Source organism: Triticum aestivum, chromosome 7D (genome assembly GCF_018294505.1).
Source record: "Triticum aestivum cultivar Chinese Spring chromosome 7D, IWGSC CS RefSeq v2.1, whole genome shotgun sequence".
Taxonomy (NCBI): Eukaryota; Viridiplantae; Streptophyta; class Magnoliopsida; order Poales; family Poaceae; genus Triticum; species Triticum aestivum.
Window position 1 is genome coordinate 57260581 of NC_057814.1, and position 22414 is coordinate 57282994.

Genomic DNA, 22414 nt, shown 5'->3' on the forward strand with positions numbered 1-22414 from the left:
CAGTTAATATGCAAATGCCTTCTGGACATCGGGTACACGCTTAAAGTCAATGAACTGTGTATGATACTAATACTTTCCATGAGAATTTATGAACTTGGGTAACAGCATTTGAGTAACATATATATAGTGGTTACACTATTAGACAAAAGGAGGATCTTCGTAACACGGTTTTGACAACCATATGGTCCATATCTACATACTTAACATAGTAACAACTATCACATTTTAAGAGGCTAAGGGCCAACAACCATATGGTCCATATCTACATACTTAACATATATAGTAATAGCTAGCACATTTTAAGAGGCTGAGGGCCAACAACCACAAGTATCCACTGGAAGCAGCTTGATCACGGCGACTCGGCATTTCGTCAATGAAAAGGAAGAGCCCTCTTATGGCTTGGTAGAGCATGAGTAGAACAGTGTCTCCAATTTTCCAATATGGATGCATTGCCACGAGAAGCGAGAACTTGTTAATTTGAATGGTTCCATTTCAGCAGGAAATGCAGTACCTTGCAATCACTTCGGCGTTATTAGCAAGCACAAGTGTAATACGACCACACCGGGAAATCGATCCAGGAACTGCTACAGGGGGCAATTTCTGTTGACATGTAGAATAAAAAACAATTGTAACATATCGTTGAAGATGTATATAGTTTATTAACATCAACAATAAAATAAGACTTTTTTACCAGCGTTTTGTGCACACAATTGGTCTTGTTCAGTGTGTGCACCATAGGTCTAATTAATCCCATCCAAAATCCAGCGTTCATACGATGTGCTATCGCTGTCAGATTATCAACAAAGTTTATGACATGCTTCAAGTCCTTCCTGTGAAATTTGGTACGCTTAGTAACATACAGACCGTTCACTATGCATCCAACATATCCTGCTTAAAAGGTGGAAAGTTATTATTTATTCAGAACATGGCAGAAGAATATATAGTGCGCATAAATTGGTAAATAGAATTTGTTACTGCCTAGGAACGGAGTCAGAATATGATGTCACAATTGGTTGCTTAAATAGTGATCAATTGGTTGCTTAAATAGTAATATGATAGCATGGAGAAAGTTCAAAGGACTATAACCTCGATCAGACTTTGATCGGCTGATGATGTTGGGGAGGTAAACATCCATGTTATTAGACCAGGTTGTGGTGCACGCACTAGAATTTTATTGCCAGCTTTCAGTTCATAACACTTAGACATTTTTCTCCAAAGGTCCGCATTAAAATAGGAGTGACCATCTTTATCAAGTTTTACGCTAACCGTCATTGTAAATCCATGCTGCGTTGTCAATATGACATCCTGGGAGTCATCAGCAAAGTAAAGCCCAAGATTTCCTTCTACTGCTGTTCTTGCAAAGCAAGGGATGTACTGCTTGAAATGAAAATTAAGTTCATAAATTAGATAATTGAAATAACATAGCAAGATGCAAATATGGGAGTAACTGATAGAACAGATCCATATATATATATATATATATATATATATATATATATATATATATATATATATATATATGTGTGTAAAATGTTTGGGGCACCTAGGTGCCTAGGCACCTTGATCGGGTCCAACCCGTTAGTGCGTTTTTCTAGAATTTCTTATTTGTTTCCTAGTATTTGCATGCAGGGCTTTCCATGTATGAGATACAATCAAGTGTTTTAAATTCTTTGAATTAGTACATCTTCTTTTATTGCTTTCCTTCTCTTATACATTTTCATGCAGAAGTTGTAGACTACGTATTTGCGACTATATACTCAAATTGATTCGTTACCATGCCTTCATATTTGTGTAGACATATATCCGAACAAAGTTAGGTATCATACCCACTTTGTAACTACATATAAATACCTATATATGTATTATTGCGATACCTACACATAATTTTCACGTGAGGGTATGTAGTTGTAGATAAATATTATAAGTATGCACATACTTAAAAATATATTGAGTACTCTCAGTTTCGCATATCCGTAATTGTATTGGGTACTATCAATTTAAAATCATTTGACGAGTATATACCCGTATATGTTGACATACCCAAATAATATACTCTTTCGAATACATAAAGATAAATGGTATTGGAGACAGACCCCAAAAATAATATACCAAAAAAATAAAGTGCATGTATATGCCTTGGACACATACTCGTAAATGATACTTGAGACATACCCGTAAATAATATACCAAAATAAAATATACATACTATGTTATAAAAAATTACACGTACTATGTTTTAAAAATTAACTGATGTAATTTTAATGGTGAAATACCCGAAAATAATATACCCATTTTGAATACATACCGTAAATTGTATTGGAGGCATACCCATAAATAATATACCCAAAACAAATACACCTATATGCCTTGAACACATACCCATAAATGGTATTGGAGATATACCCATCAATAACATACCAAAAAGATAAATAAATATACTTTGTTCTAAAAAACACGTATATGAGTTGAAGACATACCCGTAAATGATGTTGAAGATATACCCAAAAATGAAACAAGTGCACGTATAAGAAAGAAAGAATGGAACGTATCATGGAGCATGCATGGCCTTAATGGACCATTAATTGCTGATTTTATTTCTCCTGCCTAATGTGAGCATTAAGTGTCCATATCCAGAAATAATTAGCAATAATGTTTTCTAATAAAAGAGTTAACGGGTCACCCATTAGTGGCAATACTAGTTACACCTGCACACATCTCAATGTAATCCAATGGTTTATAGGCAAGGTGCCTGGGCACCTAGGTGTCCCAAATGAGGGTATGTAGTTGTAGATAAATATTATAAGTATGCACATACTTAAAAATATATTGAGTACTCTCAGTTTCGCATATCCGTAATTGTATTGGGTACTATCAATTTAAAATCATTTGACGAGTATATACCCGTATATGTTGACATACCCAAATAATATACTCTGTCGAATACATAAAGATAAATGGTATTGGAGACAGACCCCAAAAATAATATACCAAAAAAATAAAGTGCATGTATATGCCTTGGACACATACTCGTAAATGATACTTGAGACATACCCGTAAATAATATACCAAAATAAAATATACATACTATGTTATAAAAAATTACACGTACTATGTTTTAAAAATTAACTGATGTAATTTTAATGGTGAAATACCCGAAAATAATATACCCATTTTGAATACATACCGTAAATTGTATTGGAGGCATACCCGTAAATAATATACCCAAAACCAATACACCTATATGCCTTGAACACATACCCATAAATGGTATTGGAGATATACCCATAAATAACATACCAAAAAGATAAATAAATATACTTTGTTCTAAAAAACACGTATATGAGTTGAAGACATACCCGTAAATGATGTTGAAGATATACCAAAAAATGAAACAAGTGCACGTATAAGAAAGAAAGAATGGAACGTATCATGGAGCATGCATGGCCTTAATGGACCATTAATTGCTGATTTTATTTCTCCTTCCTAATGTGAGCATTAAGTGTCCATATCCAGAAATAATTAGCAATAATGTTTTCTAATAAAAGAGTTAACGGGTCACCCATTAGTGGCAATACTAGTGACACCTGCACACATCTCAATGTAATCCAATGGTTTATAGGCAAGGTGCCTGGGCACCTAGGTGTCCCAAATGGGCGTCCTATATATATATATATATATATATATATATATATATATATATATATATATATATATATATATATATATATATATATATATATATATATATATATATATATATATATATGAAAGAAAAGTACAAAATACAGAATTAAAAATAGATAAAGTAAGAAATATTTGATGCAAATATATAGATAATGTAGCAACAGATGGTATATGTTCACAAATTTAGGCCATGCCGACCGTGGTAGGTTGAGATTGAACATACCGAGCACTCCCTGAAGTCATCCGGAATGGTGAGATAGAACTTCGTTTCTGACTTGCCACGACCATAGTTGCCCGATTTGTGCTCGCACTGTGGACACATGAATGAACACACACGAATCAGCTAGAACAAAAATGATTCCACGGCGATTTCCGTCGGTTGATTAACAGCGACGGACGGACTGCGATAAGAGATGAGTGAATATTTTGCTAATTAAGTTGATTAACTTTTCCGTGAGAAAAATCCCCGGCCCAATCCCGCAGAAAACCCCAGTCGACCAGAGTCTAGAATGTCGGTGCAGATAGGCGGCGGAAAGCGGTAGGGGCAAAATCCGGTGCCGTTTGGAGCGCGACCTACGCTCGTCGCCAACAGCCGTCGAGCTTAGGTGCAGAGTGGCGGAGGAGTCCGCGGCGAGTGAGTGGGGACGAAGTGGGCGAGGGTTTTCTTTTTCCTTTTGCATGTGTGAGTGAACACACACGGTTCGCAGAGGCGACGGAGATGAATCCTGTGCGATAGTAAATCACCGAGATTGAATGGGAATCCAAATTTCCTTTGTCCTTCATCCATGATTTTTTTTCTATGATGAACATAAACCCTGCTAATCACCGTGTTCAAATTTGACACTTTTGCGGGTTCATTTACAATATTTTGGGGATTATGTGCATTTTTTAGGCATTAATGCACGTAATTCAAATTCAAACAATCGGTGCATGAAAGGGTGCACAAGAACGGTCTGGAAAAACCATACTCATGGTATTTAGTAATTTCTCAAGCCTTTTACAAGGAATGGGTAGAGATTTCAATGGAATGCGTGGCAATAGTCAACCACAAATGCGTCATTTACTGGATTATCAACTATAGAACAATGAAATATGTGTTTGAAAAACAATACGGCTGGCATGGTGCCATGGTATGGCCTCGCCGTGCCATGGTTAAAAGCTGAGAAGGTTTGATTTATGTCGTCATGCACGCCCTTCATAAATCGAACCATCACCCAGGAAGTTCAATGATTTCGAGAGGGAAATCACCAAGATTGAAGGGGAATCCAAATTTTCGTCCTAGTTTGACATTCGGTTTTTTTGCCAGCGATCAACATACCGCCTCAAATGCAACGTGTTCAAATTTGACATTTTCCCGGGTTCATTTGCCATATTTAGGGGATTGTGTGCATTTCCTAGGCATTAATGCACATAATTCAAGTTCAAACAATCGGTGCATGAAAGGGTCCAGAAGAACGGCCTGGAAAACCATTCTCGTGCCATTTATTAAATTCTCTTGCCTTTTACAAGGAATAATGACAGATATTTCGATGAAATGTGTGGCAATAGTCAACCACAAATGTTTATTTGTTGGGTTTTCAACTATAGAAAAAATGAAATAAATGCTTAAAAAACATGACGCCTGGCATGGTGCCATGGTATGACCTCACCATGCCCTGGTAAAAATTTGAGAAGGTTTGGCTTATGTCATCATGCACGCCCTTCATAAATCGAACCATCATCACGGAAGTTCCATGCTTTCGAGAGGGAAATCCCCAAGATTGAAAGGGAATCCAAATTTCCGTCCTAGTTTCTCATTTGGTTTTTTTTCAACGATCAGCATACCGCCCAAATGCAACGTGTTCAAATTTGACATTTTCCCGGGCTCATTTACCGTATTTAGGGGATTATCTGCATTTTCTAGGCTTTAATGGACATAATTCAAATTCGAACAATCGGTGCATGAAAAGGTGCACAAGAACGGTCTGGAAAACCATGGTCGTGTTATTTAGTACATTCTCATGCCTTTTACAAGGAATGGGCAGATATTTCAAGAAAATGTGTGGCAATAGTCAACCATAAACGCGTCGTTTACTCGGTCAACAACTATACAAAAAATGAAACACATGGTTGGAAAACATGACGCCTGGCGTGGTGCCATGGTATGGCCTCACCATGCCCTGGTAAAATTTGGAGAATGTTTTCGTAATGTCGTGATGCGCGCATTTCATAAATCGAACCATCACAGAGGAAGTTTCATGGTTTCGAGGGGGAAATCACCAAGATTGGAGGGGGTCCAAAATTCCTTTGTCCTTTGTCCACGAGTTTTTTTCTACGATGAACATACAACCTGCAAATCACCGTGTTCAAATTGAGCACTTTTCCGGGTTCATTTGCCATATTTAGGGGATTATGTGCATTTCCTAGGCAATAATGCGCATAATTCAAGTTCAAACAATCGGTGCATGAAAAGGTCCACAAGAACGGCCTAGAAAACCATGCTCGTGCCATTTAGTAAATTCACGCCTTTTACAAGGAATAATGGACACATATTTCGATGAAATGTTGCCACAAATGTTTGTTTGTTGGGTTTTCAACTATAGAAAAAATGAAATAAATGCTTAAAAAACACGACGCCTGGCATGGTGCCATGTTATGACCTCACCATGCCCTGGTAAAAATTTGAGAAGGTTTGTCTTATGTCGTCATGCACGCCCTTCATAAATCGAACCATCACCGAGGAAGTTCCATGCTTTCGAGAGGGAAATCCCCAAGATTGAAGGGGAATCCAAATTTTCTTCGTTCTTTGCCCTGGAGTTCTTTCTACGACGAACATACACCCTGCAAATCACCGTGTTCAAATTTGGCATTTTTCCGGGCTCATTTACCATATTTAGGGGATTATGTGCATTTTCTAGGCATTTAGCGCATATAAATCCAATCCAACTACAGGTGCACGGGTGTGATGTGAGGGACGTGGATTGCTGTTCAATCGCGGCCCATCCTACGGTGCACATGCGCGATCTGCGTGGCTGGGGGTCCGGCCAATCATAACGCAACACACAATAGGCTCAGCGCACACTGTTTTCGAAAGCGACGGAGATGAACCGTGTGCGATAATGAACGAGCAAAATTGTAAGGGAAGCCAAATTTCTGTTGTCGTTTGTCGTTGAGCTCTTGAATACCACCGCACTGTACGACTGCCCGGCCCCTCCGTCCTAGAGCTCTCTCCAGGCATCGTCCATGGCACCGCGGCGCACAGTAACTAGTAAGGAGGCGATGGCATCCCGCCGCGCCGCGTTCCTCGCCGCCCGCGACCATGATAACCCACAAGTATAGGCGATCGCAACAGTTTTCGAGGGTAGAGTATTCAACCCAAATTTATTGATTCGACACAAGGGAAAGAACTTGCATGCCATCTTTTGTCCTACCCTCCAATTCATCAATGTAATGTAGGCATGTATTCCGAATATAGTCATACATGCTTATGGAAAAGAACTTGCATGCCATCTTTTGTCCTACCCTCCCGTGGCAGCGGGGTCCTATTGGAAACTAAGGGATATTGAGGCCTCCTTTTAATAGAGTACCGGAACAAAGCATTAACACATAATGGATACATGAACTCCTCAAACTACGGTCATAACCGGGATAGGTCCCGATTATTGTCACTTCGGGGTTGCCGGGTCATAACACATAGTAGATGACTATAGACTTGCAAGATAGGATCAAGAACTCACATATGTTCATGAAAACATAATAGGTTCAGATGTGAAATCATGGCACTCGGGCCCTAGTGACAAGCATTAACCATAGCAAAGTCATAGCAACATCAATCTCAGAACATACTGGATACTAGGGATCAAACCCTAACAAAACTAACTCGATTACATGATAAATCTCATCCAACCTATCACCGTCAAGCAAGCCTACGATGGAATTACTCACGCACGGCGGTGAGCATCATGAAATTGGTGATGGAGGGTGGTTGATGATGACGACGGCGACGGATTCCCCTCTCCGGAGCCCTGAAGGGACTCCAGATCAGCCCTCCCGAGAGAGTTTAGGGCTTGGCGGCGGCTCCGTATCGTAAAACGCGATGAATCCTTCTCCCTGATTTTTTCTCCCCGAACGTGAATATATGGAGTTGGAGTTGAGGTCGGTGGAACTCTAGGGGGCCCACGAGACAGGGGGGCGCGCCCAGGGGGCAGGCGTGCCTCCCACCCTTGTGGACAGGGTGTGGGCCCCTGGTCTTGATTCTTTTGCCAGTATTTTTTATTATTTCCAAAAATATTCTCCGTGAAGTTTCAGGTCATTCCGAGAACTTTTGTTTCTGCAGAAAGATAACACCACGGCAATTCTGCTGAAAACAGCGTCAGTCCGAGTTAGTTCCATTCAAATCATGCAAGTTAGAGTCCAAAACAAGGGCAAAAGTGTTTGGGAAAGTAGATACGACGGAGACGTATCAACTCCCCCAAGCTTAAACCTTTGCTTGTCCTCAAGCAATGTAGTTAGTAAACTAAAAGTGATAAAGAAAAACTTTTACAAACTCTGTTTGCTCTTGTTGTTGTAAATATGTAAAGCCATCATTCAAGTTTTCAGCAAAGATTATGACTAACATTTAGGTCTCATGTTTACTCATATCAATGGCATAATCAACTAGCGAGCAATAATAATAAATCTCGGATGACAACACTTTCTCAAAACAATCATAATATGATATAACAAGAAGGTATCTCGCTAGCCCTTTCTGAGACCGCAAAACATAAATGCAGAGCACCTTTAAAGATCAAGGACTGACTAGACATTGTAATTCATGGTAAAAGAGATCCAGTCATAGTCATACTCAATATAAATTAATAGTAATGGATGCAAATGATAGCGGTGCTCTCTAACTGGTGCTTTTTAATAAGAGGGTGATGACTCAACATAAAAGTAAATAGATAGGCCCTTCGCAGAGGGAAGCAGGGATTTGTAGAGGTGCCAGAGCTCGATTTTGAAACAAAGATAAATAATACTTTGGGTGGTATACTTTCATTGTCAACATAACAACCAAGAGATCTCGATATCTTCCATGCTACACACATTATAGGTTGTTCCCAAACAGAATGGTAAAGTGTATACTCCCCCACTACCAACAAGCATCAATCCATGGCTTGCTCGAAACAACGAGTGCCTCCAACTAGCAACATCCATGGGGGAGTTTTGTTTGCAATTATTTCGATTTGATTTGCTTAGAGCATGGGACTGGGCATCCCGATTACCAGCCATGTTCTCGTGAATGATGAGCGGAGTCCACTCATCTTGAGGATAACCCACCTAGCATGGAAGATATAGACAGCCCTGGTTGATACATGAGTTATTCGAGCATACAAAACAGAATTTCATTTGAAGGTTTAGAGTTTGGCACATACAAATTTACTTGGAACGACAGGTAGATACCGCATATAGGAAGGTATGGTGGACTCATATGGAATAACTTTAGGGTTTAAGGGATTGGATGCACAAGCAGTATTCCCACTTAGTACAAGTGAAGGCTAGAAAGAGACTGGGAAGCGACCAACTAGAGAGCGACAACAGTCATGAACATGCATTAAAATTAATTTACACCGAATGCAAGCATGAGTAGGATATAATCCACCATGAACATAAATATCGTGGAGGCTATGTTGATTTTTTTTCAACTACATGTGTGAACATGTGCCAAGTCAAGCCACTCGAATCATTCAAAGGAGGATACCACCCTACTATACCACATCACAACCATTTTAATAGCATGTTGGCACGCAAGGTAAACCATTATAAACTCCTAGCTAATTAAGCATGGCATAAGCAACTATAATCTCTAATTGTCATTGCAAACATGTTCATTCATAATAGGCTGAATCAGGAACGATGAACTAATCATATTTACAAAAAAAGAGAGGTCGAGTTCATACCAGCTTCTCTTATCTCAATCAGTCCATCACATATCGTCATTATTTCCTTTCACTTGCACGACCGAACGGTGTGTATAAAAATAATAGTGCATGTGCATTGGACTAAGCTGGAATCTGCAGGCATTCCATAAACAGGAGAAGATAAGGCAATATGGGATCTTGGTTAAATCAACAATAATGCATATAAGAGCCACTTCAACAATTTCATCATGGTCTTCTCCTATCAACCCCCAAAGAAAAGAAAAGAAATAAAACTATTTACACGGAAAAAGCTCCCAACTAGAAAAAAGAAGAACGAGAAATCTTTTTGGGTTTTCTTTTAATTATACTACTACAAGCATGGAAAGTAAACTAGCTAAAAGATATAAATAAATTTTTTTTGGTTTTCTTAAGGTTTTTCAAACACACAAGAAGAAAACTTAAAAAGAAAAATAAACTAGCATGGATAGTACAATGAAAAAGTATGAGCACCGACAACTGGAATGAGTGTGTGAACATGAATGTAATGTCGGTGTGAAATACGAACTCCCCCAAGATTAGGCTTTTGGCCTAAGTTGGTCTATGGCCACGGCTGGCCTGGCGGATATCTGAAGTTGTAGTTGGGGTTGTACTGAGATGCAACAGCTATTGCCTCATGACCTGCATCTTGGAGGCGTGCTGCCTTCGTCCTCCTCTCGTACTCGTTCGCCTCCTCCCTGGTTATAACATATCTCCCTTTTGCCTGAAAGTCAAAGAAAGCAGGAGCAGGGAGAGCAACATGGACAGTACAGCGCCTGTCAAAGATTAGTCGGTACTGGAGAGGCTGCTCATTCCTCTCAATAAACTAATGGCGAACCATAGCATCATAATCTAGATAAGAAGGAGGCAATTCTATATCATTTTCAGATATGGGTATCTCAAGATAATTAGCTACACGAGTTGCATAAATTCCCCCGAATAAATCTCCACTCAAACCATTATTATGCAACCTACGTGCAACAATGGCCCCCAAGTTATATTGTTTATCTCCTAACACCGAACTCTTAAGAACACTAAGATCTGGAACACACATGTGACAGGCTTCATCTTTACCGTTAATACATCTACCAATAAAGAGAGCGAAATAATGTATAGCAGGAAAATGAATGCTCCCTATGGTAGCCTGTTGGGGATATACCCCGCGGTATGACCCGGCCGGAGTTATAACCCGGCTGAGACCTGGTAAACCGGTAGGTGTTAAGTCAGATGATAACCCGGCAGGTGTTAACTCAGATGATAACCCGGTAGATGTTAATTCAGATCATAAACCGGCAGGAAGTCATAACCCGGCAGACCATCATAAACCGGCAGACAGTGATAACTGGTTGACAGTCATAACCCGGCAGACAGTGATAACTGGTTGATAGTCATAACCCGGCAGACAGTGATAACTGGTGGACAGTCATAACTCGGCTGATGGAGTCGCTTGGGGTTATGAAGCCCGAGACGTTATGAAGCCCAAGACGTTATGAAGCCCATGAAGAGAAGTCAGAATAGTTTAAGTCTTAATCCGAGTTGGACTCTACATGTAACCCGCCCCTTCAGCATATATAAGGAGGGGCAGGGCACCCCAAGAGGGGGAGGAGAAAATAATCTTAGGGCTAGACATAACTGGGAGAGCCGGTTTACCGGCGACTCTCACATGATGATAATGAGACCTGGCCACAAACAGCATGTAGGGCTATTACCGGATGATGTTTCCCGGGGCCCGAAGCTGTCTAAATCTTTGTCTTGCGTGTTGCGTCTCTCGATTCCGCTCAACCCCTCTCAAGCTACCACATAGATGCGTTGGCGTCACGACTAAGTCCTCACACTAGGACATCTACCGTGACAATTCTACGACAACCTACATAGGCCCCCAAGTTATATTGTTTATCTCCTAACACCGCACTCTTAAGAACACTAAGATCTGGAACACACATGTGACAGGCTTCATCTTTACCGTAAATACATCTACCAATAAAGAGAGCGAAATAATGTATAGCAGGAAAATGAATGCTCCCTATGGTATCCTGTGTAATTTCTCTAGATTCCCCCACTGTGATACTAGCAAGAAAATCTCTAAACTCATATTTGCGAGGTTCACTACACTACAAAAAAAAGACACATCCATGACATTTTGGGCCGAACAAATTTTTTTCTGTCATACTTATGACACTTCTATGACAATAATTGTGACAAAACACGGTATCATCATAGATGTGGTGGGCTCCTACTTCTATGACAAAAAATCATGACAGAAAATGGGCTTTTTGTCCTGGGCGGGCCGGAGACGTAGCTGCATGACATTCTTTGGGCCGTCCATGACGGGAAAAACCGTGGTAGAAGCGAGGGCGAGGAAAATATCAGGGTGTTCCCGGTTACGGTGGGTGGTCGGGGCCGAGCGATGCGCGTTTCTCTTGTATACGGACGCGCGTGGGTGCGAGGCGTTGGGCTCTAACTGAACCCGAGCGAGGCGTTGGGCTCTAACTGAACCCGAGTGATTGCACTGCAGGCTACGCGTTACTGAACCCGAGCGATCGATCGATGGCTGTTAACTGAACCCGATCGAGCGATTCCTTCGCTACTGCTGCTAACTGAAGCCGATCGATGCTGCCTCTGGATGAACAATGAGCGTTACTGGGGGGGGGGGGTTGGATGAACAGTTCCCGATGGGGGTGGATGAACAGGACCCCGTGGCGTTGCCTCTGGATGAACAGTGAGTGTTGCTAGGGGGTTTGGATGAACAGTTCCCGGTGGGGGTGGATGAACAGGACCCCGATCGTTCGAGCCGGTTGGGGCTGGATGAACAGGACCCCGTGGAGGGCAGGATGAACAGGACCACCCCGTGGAGGGCAGGATAAACAGTAGACGGTGGAGGGCTGGATGAACAGTGGCCCATGGAGGGGTGGTTGAACAGGAGCCCGTGGAGAGGGCTGCTTGAACAATAGCCGGTGGAGTAGCGCGCGGTGGAGGCTGGATGAACAGGAGCCCGTGGATGAACAGTCGCAGGTGGAGGCTGGAGGAGGTCGACGGTGGATGAACAGTAGCCCGTGGAGGCTGGAGGGGGTCGACGATGGAGATGAACAGTATCCCATGGAGTCCCGTTTTGCGGTACGCCACACCCCTCCCGATGAACAGGACCCCCGTTTCGACCTTAGCGCTCCAACACAAGTCCGTTTCCTCCGTTTTGCGGTACGCCACACCCCCCCCGATCAACAGGACCCCGTTTCAACCGTAGGAGGTCCGTTTCCTCCGTTTTGCGGTACGCCAGACCCCTCCCGATGAACAGGATCCCGTTTCGAACGTGGTCGGTCGAACACAAGGCCGTTTCCTCCGTTCTGCGGTACGCCAGGCCTCGTTTCCATCGGCTGTTCCGTCCAAGCCTTCCCGATGAACACGACGACGCATTCCGTTCCGAACCAGCCGGTTGGCTCCCCATGAACACGACGATGACGCTGTTTCTCTGTTCCAACCCAGCCATGTACACGAGCCCTGGTCGTACGTATGCCCGAGTAGGTGTTTGAGACCCTGCCCGTATGTACATATATGGCCGTATTTTCTTTCTTGCACACTGGCCGCTGTACGTACGTGTACATGCTACATGCGCGCCTCTACATCGACCAGTATGTATGTACACGTTCGCGACCAAAATGACAACGCTACGTATGCTTCGACCAGGTGGATCCCGACTGTCAGGCACTTCCTTGCCTGTGAAGACGTAGCTGGTGGTTCCCAGCAGTCAGGGGGGCGAATCTTTTTTTTTTGCCTGGACGCACTTCCTTGCGTGCGAAGATGTAGCTGGTGGGTCCCAGCAGTCAGGGGTAAATGTTTTTTTACGCGAAATACGGTGGCCTGTCCGGTGGGCCCCGCTATCAGGTGGAGGAATAATTATTTTGCGCGTAATAAGGAGGCACTTCCTTGCTGCGGCCGTGGACCCAGCTGTAAGCCTCTCCACGTACAGTCCACGTCCGATGGAAGCCGTTCCTTGACCACGTTGACCATGCCGCGCCGAGAGCACCAGGGCGGTGGACGACGGCGAGGCCTAGGAAGGGGACGACACGGAGCCGGGGAAGACACGGCCGAGGATGCCCACGCGTAGAGGAGTATGAGGGTTCACTGGTTCGCTGCGGTGTGAGGCTGCCGTCGCCGCAGAATAACAGGGGATGTGGGTGAGTAGAGGGATGGCCTGGCCAGCGGTGGGAGTAGTAGGGGGCGGTGAGGCCTCCGCCGCATCGCAGCTGGCCATGGGAGGCAGGAGCACGAGGCACGACCGGCGCTGGTTTGGGCGGCTGGAGCAAGAAGACCAGAGGTTGAAGAAGCACTACGGCCGTTGGATGGACATCGTACGGTCACTGGAGCTAGAATCGTACATATTGACTAAGTTGACAAAGCCCTCCATCCCCGTCAACTTAGTAGGCCCACAAGTCAGCCTGCCACTATACTGGGTCCCAGCAAGCAGTGGGAGTATTCATTTTTTTGTGCGTAATAAGGAGGCACTTCCTTGCGTGCGAAGATATAGCTAGTGGGTCCAAGCTGTCAGCGGCGGTAACGTTTTTTTCGCGAAATACAGAGGCCCTTTCGGTGGGTCCCAGATGTCAGGTGGAGGAATCATTATTTTGCGCATAATAAGGAGGCATTTTCTTGCGTGCGGCCGTGGACCCAGCTGTGAGCCTCTCCATGTATAGTCCACTTCAGATGCATGTCGGTCGTTGACCACGTTGACCAGGCCGTGCCGAGAGCACTTGGGCGGTGGACGACGGCGAGGCCTAGGAAGGGAACGACACGGAGGCAGGGAAGACTCGGCAGTAGTTTCCCATGCAGAGGGGAGTACGACTGTACGAGGGTTTACTGGTTCGTCTGCCGTCGCCGGAGAATAACAGCAGGTGTGGGTGAGTAGAGGGATGGCTAGGCCAGCGATGGGAGTACGGTTGGGCGGTGAGGCCTACGCGGCAGCACAGCTGGCCGCGGGGAGGAGGGAGCAGGCAGTCCCGCCGGCACTTGTTTGAGCGGCTGGAGCTGGAAGAGCAGAGATTGAAGAAGCACGACAGCCGTTGGATGGAAATCCAATAGTCACTGCTTGTGCGTCAAACTTTTTCTTAGGAAAGCCTCAAATCTGTGGAAAAAAGCATACAACCCATCTGCCATTATTTCTAATAATTTACAGCCCATTTGCTAATTCTTAAGGTTTTTTTGGAGCCCATATTCTTTTTGTTAGCATTACAGCCAATATTGTGGCCATTGTTAAAAAAATATACAAAATTTTGCATATTTCGGTGAGGTCCGAACTGTTTTTAATCCCGAAATTTCGAGTCACATTCAAACTGATTTTAAAAATAAATGTATATCAATATAAAATCCAACAAATTGTCCACGCATAAAAGTCAATGCAATTTAAAATCTCGAAATGAAAAAAAGAAATTTGAAACTAATTGCCGGTTTGATGTGTTTTAAAAAAGTACAGCCCATTTCTCTTTACTGATAGGCCATTTTCTCGGCCAGCCGAATGAAGCTCTCCTCGTCTTGAAAGATTTGCAGCCCAATAGGCCTGACAAAGCGACTTACTTGGCAAATCACAAAAAAATTTGGCTGCAGCCGTGGACCAAGCTGTCAGCCTCTCCACGTACAGTACTCTTCCGATGGAAGTCGGTCGTTGACTACATTAACCACGCCGTGCCGAGAGCACCAAGGCGGTGGACGACGGCGAGGCCTAGGAAGGGGACGACGCGGAGCCGGGGAAGACGCGGCAGTGGATGCCCATGCGGAGAGGAGTACGAGGGTTCACTGGTTCGGCTGCGGCGTGAGGTTGCCGTCGCCGCAGAATAACAGGGGGTGTGGGTGAGTAGAGGGATGCCCTGGCTAGTGGTGGGAGTAGTAGGGGGCGGTGAGGCCTCCGCGGCATCACAGCCGGCTACGGGTGGCAGGAGCACGCGGCATGACCGGCGCTGCTTTGGGCGGCTGGAGCAAGAAGACCAGAGGTTGAAGAAGCACTATGGCCGTTGGATGGACATCGTACGGTCACTGGAGCTAGAATCTTTCATATTGATTAAGTTGACAAAGCCCTTCGTCCCCGTCAACTTAGTAGGCCCACAATTCGGCCACCCGCTATGGTGGGTCCCAGCTAGCAGGGGGTATTCATTTTTTTGTGCGTAATAAGGAGGCACTTCCTTGCGTGCAAAGATATAGCTGGTGGGTCCGACCTGTCAGCGGGAGGAACGTTTTTTTCGCGAAATACAGAAGCCCTTCCCACGTACAGTGCGGAATAAGGAGGAACTTTCCTTGCGTGTGACCATGGACCTCGTGGGTCCCAGCCGTCAGGCTCTCCACCTACAGTCCTCTTCCGATGACTCTCATATGTTGACCATGCCGCGCCGAGCGCACCGAGGCAGTGGACGACGGCGAGGCCCTAGACTGGAACGACCCGGAGATGGGGAAGACGCGGCAGTGGAGTCGCAGACGGAGAGGAGTGGGAAACTTGACTGGTTCGGGTGCGGGGTGGCCCTACACTCGGCAGAGAATAACAGGAGGTGCGGAGAGGAGGGATGGCCTGGCCGTCGGCGGGGTAGCGTTTCGCTGAGGAGCGCAAAACAATGCCGCTGGACGCCGGAGGCTGGAGCAGGCGGTCCCGGCAGCGCTGGGGGAAGAAGACGATAGATTGAAGAAGAATGCCGGCCGTTGGATGTAAATCCAACGCCTTCTTAGGCTTCGACCTACTGGCCCACATGTCAGCCAGTCCATTTGTTTTTTTAGACCATTTGGTGGGCTGGGTGAAACAATGATGTAGCATCTATCCAGCCAGTTTATATATATGGTAGAATTTAAAGCCCATTTGCATTTTTCTCGAAATCCGCGGACTTGCTGGGCTGGGTGAAGATATCATGTTGGGCTAGACGGAGAAATGTTATAAAAACATAAACACATGATTGCACGTCTATTACTGCACGTCTATTATTATTTTGTAAGAACTTTCAACTTACGAAATAAAATATCATTTAAATTTGATGAGTTAATAGTATGTGGGGTATTATTATTTTTTAGGCTAGACGTGGGACAGTTGAGTTGGTTCTAGGGAAAAGTACTGGGAGAAAATTTAGTTTACATCGAAAAAGAAAGTCGGAGAAAATTCAGATATAGGATTAATGAAAACGAAAAATAGAACTGAGCTGTATAGGAAGAGGGCAAAAGATTGAACAAAATAAAGAAATACAAATGGATAGGTGGTTGGTCCCATATGTCTGTGTTCGAGACCTGCTGGATCCACCTGAGGGGGGGAATATGTTGGGAGGAAGGAGATTCAAAGCACGGCAGCCGAGTGAACTAGTTTTTTTAACAGACAAGTGAACTAGTTACATACATAAGCAAATAGCCACTAAAAAAGCAAACAGGTTAATGGGTTCTTAAAAGAAATATTTCAGACAAAACAGATAATTATGACACTTAGGCTAATGCATGAAACACTCAGATGATAAAGGTGCTTATAAACAGATAAAGTACAACATCTAGACCTTCCTGGCACGCTTGATCATGACGATGCGGCTGTTCGTGTACTCATCGGTTACGGGAAGCAGACACGCCCTCATGTCCAAGTTCTGCATGTACATGTCGTAGCATGCGTATGCGTCCTTGGCCGCGTAGGTCATGTAGGCTAGATTCAGAGGTACCTCCCATGTGTTCAGGTCCTTGGTATCGTTGTCTTCTTTCATGTTGGCGTATCAGGGGTCGATGATGGTCTCGGCGAGGTCAACCACGGAGTCCTTCTCCTGCCCATTGCTGATGATCTTGTATTGCTTCTGGATGTCGACAAGCTTGCTGCACCAGATGGCCGAATCGTCGCGTTCTTCCTTCTCTCCACCGTAGCGAAGGTGCAGTCGGCGCTGCCGATGAAACGGGCGAATGCTCCAGAACCTCTGATGGCCCTACAGAAGTGGTAGATGAGAACCTCATCCCGCACACATACCTGGGCGACGGCGATCCACTGGTCCCTGTCAAGAGACGAATGGATGGGCACAAGGTCTAGTCCTGCAACCTTCTGCTTTCTTGTCCTGTAGGTACTGCTTGAACTCGGCGAGGCAGAGCTTCACCGAGTCCGAATCGTTGGTGTACATCACATTCAACTTGGTGCAGCCATAGGACTGAACGGCGAACTCAAAGGGGAACTCCTTGCTGAAGTCCATATCCAGCAGGCTCACCCCTCGGATCACCATTGGAGTCCCTTCAAGTGAACGAGTGTGTAGGCGGCGGCAGCAGTTCGTTTTTTAGCTCTTGGGGAACTGGATTCAACAGTAAACTGAGTGTGTATAGGCGACAACCTCCCTCGTCCGCTGCACGCCCGGTAGAAGATGCACCCTCGGCGCATTCAAACGCCTCCACTAAGAAACCTACTCCGGCCACACGTCAGTTCACGAGCGGGTCTGTATTGGTACTGTAATAACAGGAGTTAGTGGTCACTTTACTTAAATTTAATTAGCTTTAATAGAAATTTATACATAAAACAAGCAATGCATTGGCTCGTTCTATCAGTGCCACAGGATCAACATGCACAACAATTAGAATTATTATTCTCAGGACGCACACGATCAACACATTTGTCGCACTTTCACACAGATAATACTACCAAGTTTAAATTGTTTGTTATGGTTGTTGTCCTCTGCATCATCATGCCGTGTTTCCGAGCTTGCAAGATTCAGAACCAACAAATAAGATCCAAATAATAAGTACAACAAAGATGCCTACACATCCCAGGTTGCAAGATTCAGAACCAACAAATAAGATCCAAATAATAAGTACAACAAAGATGCCTACACATCTCATTGATTCCCAGCTTGCAAGATTCATAACCAACAAATAAGATTCAAATAATAAGTACAACAAATATGCCTACACATCTCATTGATTCCCAGCTTGCAAGATTCAGAACCAACCCATTAGAGCCTTTTGATAAAGTGAATATCGGGATTAAATCCATCTTGGCTAGCCACAACCGAAGAACTTGGCGAATGCTCTTGACCGTCACAACATCTGTAGTTGAGTATTCCTATTTGCACAGCACAAACAAGAAGAGCATGATTACTATAATTGTGGCACTCCTTGAACTCAACCTGAAGCTCCACTCGGATGAGGCCTGCCTTGAGTTCCATGAGTCAATTCATGCGCCTTTTTCTGTAGTTCACCTGAAATGAAGCAAAGATTGCATCATTCAGCTAGCAAGAAGTACTTGCTCTCGTGAGCTGGCAGGTTCTTCTTTAGTAGTTGCACTAAAATTGAGGAACATTAAGGTTGGCTGTCCGGCTCATGTAAGGTGCAACTATAATTTTCTTATGCTTTTGTGCAGTTCCACTAAAATAAAGTGCCATTGTGGTGACAGTGACGACTCATCTTGCAAAGGCTAATAAAATGTTGCACGAGATTACCAGCAGAACTTGACGGAGATTTTGGAAACTCCAATCACCATTTTGTGCAGTTCCACCAAAATTGAGAGATGTTGCCGACGTGACATTTTAGTTGAACTGCACAAGACACTCATTCCAAAAAAAAGTGTTTTGTGCAGTTCACCAAAAGGTTACAATAGCAACAAGGTGAAATGGATATCCCTATCTGCACAAAAAGATAGAAAGTAAACAGTTGCTGGTCAATAAGAATATACGAAACATACATGAAATGAAAAGAAGCATCTTATTTATGTTCATGGCAATCACGCAAGGACAGTAGAAATTTTAAAACATCAGCAATGCTTCATGTTACCAGAAGCATTACGATCAACAATGAGATTCCTCAAATATGGGATTACTTTAATGGTGGCATTGCTTGTTTACCAGATACAGTAAATCAACAGCAGCTAAAGAGTTGATTTAAGGGCATGGGACCGTGGGGACACCAGGACACTCAGCAGCATAAAGGAGCAACTTACTTATCATACTGGGGAAAACAGCAGGAGTGCCATTTGTAACACAGTTTAGTTGCATCTTATCACTAGAGGCATTAGATTAACAATAACACTGGTTAGATATGTCCCTAAGGTAACAGTGTGATCGCTTCATTTTACATGCGCCCTTACATTAACAATAGCAAAAGGTTGGTATAAGGACATGCGACAGTGGACGCATCAGCACAATGTACCTACAAGGAGGCATAAAGTGGTGATCCAGAGTTTGTTCATGCTATGTGAGGGCAGCAAATCTAATCCCGGAGACCTTTTACTATGTGAGGGCAGCAAACCTAATCCTGGAGACCTTGTACTATGTGAGGGCAGCAAATCTAATCATGGAGACCTTTTACTATGTGAGGGCAGCAAATCTAATCCGGGAGACCTTTTACTATGTGAGGGCAGCAAATCTAATCCTGAGACCTTTTACTATGTGAGGGAAGCAATTCTAATCCTGGAGACCTTTTACTATGTGAGGGCAACAAATCTAATCCTGGACATACTCTATAGACTTGTCCACCAGCCGCCACTTTCTATCCTTTTTTCAACCAATAATAGATATGTTCCTTATCCAGTTTGTACTGCGTTTTCCCATTATTTCCCTTTTCAACCAAGAGACCGGTTGGGTATCCGGTCTCTACTACTTTCACCATAATATTTCCTCTTTGAATCAAGTCCTAGATTCATGCTACAACTTTCCCCCCTTTCTTCATAGTTTGAACAAATCCCTAGATTCGAATGCATGAAGTAGCTTTACCTCTAATAATACTAAAAATTTAGGTGGCTTCGGAAGAGCTGATGGGAGTAGAAAAAGATGCACATGCAGACACGTGGGGAGCTGGGGCAGTAGAGCAAGGCCGCTTTTGAAGAACTTATACCTGAGGGTCATCGGGATGTCGGCGGTGGCAGGTCGGATCTGCGGACAATACGGCAGGGAGGAAGAAGGGTCGGAGGACCTCCCGAGCCGGTGCTCTGTCGGAGAGAACGGCACGGGCAGAGGATCGGGCCCGTCCGGCAGCTGTGGGTTTCCTCCCTCGCCGGCGATGACCGCGTGAACGATGCACCTAGCACTACTAGGGAAAAGCCTAGTAGTAACGCGGGTTTTAGGCCTATCAGTAGCGCGGGACGATGCGCTACTGATAAGGTGCTACAGCTAACTTGTAGCAGTAGCGCCTGTCGTCCCACGCTACTGCTATACATGGACAGCAGTAGCGCGCTTTCGTGAAGAGTGCTGCTGATATTATCTGCAGCGTTTTTTACAGGGAAGCGCTACTGCTAACTTTGTTCCCCTCGCTACTACTAGTTTTATTAGTTTTTTCTGCATATTTGTTTTGTATTTGAATAGGCTTTATACAATAATCTTTAGCATATCATAAACATACAAATGTAATCATAACATATACATACAACTAGTCTCATCAAATCATGTCATCATCATAATCATCATCCAACACAAAGTGGTCTCTCGTCATCATCTCGAAAATAGCGATACAAGTCTCGATTACTTGCAACTACACCGTCATCCATCTAAACAATGATATACGCGAGAAGAGCTATCACTTTGAGTGAGAGCGGAACTATGCAGTACATGAGTTCGTATCCCTCTCTCGCATTAGAGTGAACCTAAACTAACTACTGCCTGTCGCTCGGAAACCGGAAACCGGTACACCTGGGCCTGACACTTCGGCCACTCGTCGTATATATACTCCTGGCGTAGCACTTCTTCGCCATCGATGATCTATGCACCTGCATCGTCACATGAGTCGATGATATGCAACATTTATAGTTGAGCAACAGAAAGAGATAGACTTGGCAAAAATAGAAGCAACATATCATAAGCATAAATAACAAAGTTGATCGTACCCAAAATGCCCTAACTAGAGTGATCGTCGCTAGTCGAGGAGGACGGTTTAATTACATCACAAATAAAGTTTCGTTGTGCATAACTCAAAGTTTCATCATACAGAAAGTATGGACTACGGACACATTGTCATATATCTACAATCACTCCATGTCGTGCCATCCATCCAAGTCGGGGAGATAGTCCCCGAGCCTAGTGAAAGGCTTCAGGTCGAGACGCTGACAGGCTACCCGTGTTCGGACGTCTTCCTGCGACATTTTTCCTTCTTCGTAGAACATCCCTGTTTTTCCGACGACCTCCTTCATGATGATTTGTGCAAGTTCGCACTGGATGTGATAGAACTTAGCTCGAATTCGATGATCCTCGATATCACCTACGTTCTTTGCCCATTGCAGAATATGGGCATCGCCGGATGTAGGTGACATGCGAAGGTTCTGGTGATCCCGTCTGTACTCCAGCATGTGGTGTAGGACATAGAATCCATCATTAAGAGAATCACTCGGTTGCTGGATGCAGCAGAAGTCGGTCTTATGGCCGAAGGCGAGCCTGCCGCCCCTTCTCTTCTTGTCCTTGACCTCTCCACCCCATGCGTCGTAGTAAAACATAGCACTGTCGAGAACATCCTTGATGTGGGTGTAATCCTTTTTGTTAATGTTCTTCTACGAGTCCAAGTAAAGAGCGTGGGAGTATCGGGGGTAGAGGATGATGAGGACGGCGCGCCCGCCGCTGCGCAAAATAAGTACACCTCAAATTAATTAGCCTCCACCGTGCAAATGAATGATTGAAATCGAAGGAAGGATATCCACGCGGATGACTTACAGGGGATGATAAGGCATGAGAATCGCCTCCTTGTCCTTATTGGCGTGCATGAAATTGATGATGTGTTCCCTCGTGTATTCACGGTGCTTTGCGCAAACTCCCAAGAAGCTCTCGTGCATGAAGTACGGGTCAGCGACACAGATATGAGGTATCTGCTCAACCCCGATAATGTAGTTCATGTGCAAGGCATAAAGGCGGACAAACGTAAAATCCAGC